Below are 5000 nucleotides of genomic sequence, written 5' to 3'. Positions count from 1 at the left end.
TTTATCACCTCTATTAATTGTTGCAGAGAGCGCAAATGACTCAAAGCCTGTGAAATCTGAGTACCACCTGGCCGAGGAGGAGGTTCTTGCTTCCTTTCTGTGTAGCAGAGTGTGGCTTGTCCCATTGCTGTGGACCTGTCTTAAGATTTTTTTTGGCTTAAGTGAATGATGGTGGGATTTGGGGCGTACCCCTTTCAATGTCAGCTAGTCTGTCAGCAAGCTCATTCCCTCTGATTCCTATGTAGCTGGTGTCCCAGTTTGTGATCATTCTTCTACCCTGAGCAAGAATTCTCTGCGTTATGGTAAGCACAGGGGTCAGGAGGTAGATGTTGTTGGGCATGTTATGCTGCAGGCATTCAGTGGCTGCCTTAGAATCTGTATGTATAACCATGTGTCCTTCCCTCTGGATGCATAGGCTAGGACTCCTATGATTGGAACTGCCTCTGCCTGGAGTGATGTGGTGTTGTCTGTTATACTCATGGATGTTATGGTATCCCTTGCTGCAAAGCCTGCGCTTACACTGGTCCATACGTGAAGTAGGTTCTACTACCTGGAGGAGTTACGGCTGCAGTGACTCTTTTGGCTTCTGCTTTCAGTTTAGGTATGGGCACTAATTCTTTCTCCCTAAAAATATATAACTAACAATTCGATCAAAGTCTGTACCCACAGCGAGGATTGAATATAGTCAGGTGGGGGAGTCCACGCCCTTAAGAAGTAGTTGCTCTTGGAGCTGATAGTGTATTAACTGTATTAGTGTATTAACCCTGGCAGTATGCCAGGAGTTTGGAAATAGATCTTAGTCTAGTTCTTGGCGCGTGAGTACTCTTTGTCTGATGTATGTGTTCCGGGGTGCCTGGATGACTTTGGAGAACTGAGTGACCATTAGATCAATTAGGGTGTCCAGGGAAAGAAGGTTTACCTCCAAAAGGAGCTAGTGGACCTTTGTCCACCTAAGGGCATGCAGAATGATCCTGGCAGTTTCATTTTGAATTGTCTCCAATTTTTCTCTTAATCTTGGCTTTGCGGCAATCAGGGCGACAGAAGCATAGTCCACAATGGGATGTACAGCATGTACATAGAATGGTCTAAGTACTTTGTGTCCTGCTCCTACAAGCATTTGTCACCGAGTCATTGCTCTTATGATAGATAGTCTTGGCTTAGTTCGGTCAATCAGGTACTTGAACTCCTTTTGGAAGGAGAGGTTCTGGTCGACCCATACCCCAGTGTACTGGAAGACCTGAACTCACTCTAGGTCCATTCCCTGCAGACTTGTACTGTGTACATTAAGTGTATTAAGATTTGTCTGCAGAGATCTTTATTCATGTCCTGCAAAACTCCTCAGACACAAGGTCCAGACAATGCTGGGCTCTCCTTAGGCAGTGTTGACTAGTGGAGATAACTGCAAGATCGTCTACATAGGAGGTGATCTTGCTCCCCTTTAGAAGGTATATATTGAGGATGTAGGACATTAGGGTGTTGAAAATTGCTGGACTGAGGACCCCAGCCTGTGGCATTCCATTTTTAGTGGCAGTTGGTGTGAAAGGTGATCTTGGAACCTTAATTTGTCAGTTCTGTCATCCTATCCAGGCCAAGAGGACTCGCTAGTTCCAAAGCCTTCTCCAGATATGGGAATACTACCCTGATGCCCAGAGAAGCGAACAGTATCCTCTGTTAATGTCTCCTGGAGCATGAAAATGCCAGAGTTCCTTGACTGCACAATAGTATGGAGAATGGCACTTCTTGGATTAAAGCCACTGATGATCTACTTTAGTATGTTTAGAGTGTGTGCCATGATGTTATCCAGTATCACTTCTATCTGTTTTGTTAGTGATGTTGATACATTCATATTCAAATGTCCATGCAATAGGACCTTACATGTCAGAGTCTGACATGAGGGATCTTTATCTATTTCAAAGTTTCTTGTCAGGCTAGCTAGGGGTTTAGTGGGAGGCGGAGAACCTTTGGTAGCTCTGACTTTTGCTAGCTGGGCTTTTCTTTTTTTCAGGCTTTACCTGTGCGTGGTCTCGATCTCTGCTGGCTTCACATGGGAATGCTCAGCCTATTTTGGCTTTGAATGCATGGTTTCAGCCTGCTTCGGCTCGGCCAAGTCATGATGCCTTTTGGCACAGTTGGGACAATTGGCTGTTGTGTCCTTTTGGCCTTCTTTGGCACACAAAGCCTTTTTACAGACGCATTTGGGATTGGCCTTCCAGTTAGCCTGGTGGTGAAAAACTGAAGTGTCTCAAAAACATAGGCTCTGAGGCTGTAGGGGCCCCAGTTACCAAAATCAATTGTGGTAATTTGCGCTCCCTTCAGGGTCATCAGGACTTGCTTGGTTGAAGTCTCCCCTTTTGTCATTTGGGAAACCCCACGACCTGGGGGTGTGGTGTGATCACCTCCCATCATAGGCCAAGAAGAACCATCTTGACTCTTCGGGATTCAGTGGTGAAATACTCACTTCCCTCCTAACATTAAGCTCCTTCGTTTCCTAGAGCACTGGGCTGTTTCAAGGGGCCTTTGGGAGTATTACACTCCAGAGGGGACGTAATAGATATCTGTTATTCTGATTTACAAACGGTAGTTATTTAGTGAAATTGATAAAAAAATGACAGTTAATGCTTACTTCCCCAACCTTTTCTCCTCTACAAGTAAGAACTGGCAAGCGGCGTCCTATATCCAATCAGTGGTTATTAGTCGGGGGTCCCCTGAATCCTAGAGTGGACAGTAAGTAGGAGCTGCACTAAACGTAATAGTTCTGTGTCTCTTGAAGTGACTCAATGGAGACCAGACACATAAGCGGCCTCCATCAAACCTGGTTGTTTTTCCTGGTGCAGTCTCTCGTTTACAGACGTTATTCATTAATGTGTATGCATCATTTAAAAATGTTACATTAATAAAAAAAAATAATGCATATTTATGTCGATCTTTGTTGGTGTATGAAAAGGTTGTGTTGATTATTATTTTCTTTTTTGCTTATGAAAAATGTTCTGTCTGCCTGCATGTATGCCAGTCTGTCTCTGACTACCTGGCTGGCTGCCGCTCTCTCTTTAATAAATAAATTGAATTAATACAGGAATGTATGTGTATGTATATGTGTATTACATATACCACTTAATGTGGTATTTATGTATAATATTCTTTCGTAAACAGAAAGTAGATTAAGTTCTGTTCTCATATTCACAATCCTTGTTGTTCTAGGGGACCAAGAATGATCCTCATGGCTTCATTTTGTACAATTTCTAAACAAGTCAACTCTGATTCTTTGAACAAACTAGGTGCAATGCATGATAATCTATGACTGACTGTATATATGACAAGTATGAGTCTTGCAATATTGACATTGATACTATGACCTTTGCCAACAAGTGTCCTAAGTGGTTTCAGCCGCTCCCACAGCCTTTTCTTCAGGTTTCTGATGAACTTTGCATCACTGACAATCACCCCAAGGTATTTGTAGTGGGGGTACAGATCTAGCTCAATGTCACTGATATGAAACCTTGGCAGAGGGTTTGTTTTTGGGTTAAGAGCCTTTTTTCAGTCGAGATTATCAAGCCACACTCAATAGCCCTTGCTGAAAGTATATCTAGAATCTCTTGCATTCTCTCCTCGGATGAGGATTTAATGCAAATATTTTCGGCATAGCAAATAATGGAGTCATTACCCTCAAGTGGTATATCGCTTAGTAATCTGTGCATTAGGATATTAAATAGCATGGGACTAAGTACGCCTCCCTGAGGTGTGCTGAGTTCAAATACTTTTGTATGAGTACTCTTAATACCCCTGAAGAGAACCTGAACTGATCGATTCGATAGATACATTTGAATCCATGTTAACAGTTTTTCCTGAATACCCAAACTAGCTAATTACTCAAAGATTTCTCTGTTTGCAATATCAAAGGCAGGTTGAAGATCAAGAAATACGGTTTGCATGCCTGGGTTTGTGTTTGTTAAGTACTCTGCAAAACAGTGCCGACTGCTACGTCGTGGGAGAAATCCATACAGTCTGGGGGATAACTTAGCATTTATGCGATACATAAGCCTGTTCAGAATTATTTTCTCAAGTACTTTGCACAGACAGGAGGTCAAGGAAATGAGTCTACATTTGTCAGTATTGGGTTTAGGTATAGGAATGATTAAGCTTTTAGCTCAGGAGCTTGGAAGAATTCCTTGTGAAAGGCTGAGTCTATGCAGATGTAAAAGCGGGTTGCCTGGTACCTGAGCAATGAGGCGAAGGACGCTGTAAGTAATGCCATCCTCGCCAGGGGCGGTTGCTTTATCTTTCAGAAGTTAAGTTAAGTTAAGTAAGTTTATTTACCACCCTGGCTATCTGCTCAGGCGTGGGCAATCATGATTACAGTTTTACATATATCTGACATTGTACAGTAGTCTGTAACTACTGTAGTTGTACAAGGTAAAATATAAATATAAATCATACATCATACAAAAATTATTACTTACATATGCTTTTGCCACTGTGTTTGAATAACACTGTTATTTGCATACGGGAGTTATCACATAGTAAATTTAGGGTATAGTACGAGTATATCTTCCAATGTATCAGATGAAATGAAATATTCACATAGTTCTTTATACCTCATGTTAGGTGGTCTGAAAGGCTGTATCACATGACATTCCGAGATATAGTGCTCAAGCGTTCGTTTGTTTTCTTCGTTACACAGTCTACATCTAGATTCATCTGCACTTCTTGCACCATGCAGTTGCCAGTACATTCTGTAACCTAAACGTATTCTGGCAATAACCACGTCACAATGTCTGGTTTGACTTCGGTGCCACCCATAGGAAGGCTTGCCATCCCTATACTGATCGTAGTGCCTTATGGTACAGCTTTCAGGCCTTTGAGTGTTAATCAGATCTACTAGTTCTTCCTTATGAGAACTTTTCAATATATGTGCAACCCTAGCAAGAGGCATCCCAAGATCTATGTTCACAATATCCTTGCTGCAGGCTTCTTTCGCCAATTTGTCTACGTGGTCGTGCTTG

This window comes from Penaeus monodon, chromosome 26, assembly GCF_015228065.2.
Source record: "Penaeus monodon isolate SGIC_2016 chromosome 26, NSTDA_Pmon_1, whole genome shotgun sequence".
Lineage (NCBI taxonomy): Eukaryota > Metazoa > Arthropoda > Malacostraca > Decapoda > Penaeidae > Penaeus > Penaeus monodon.
Note: the sequence above shows the minus strand (reverse complement) of the source record.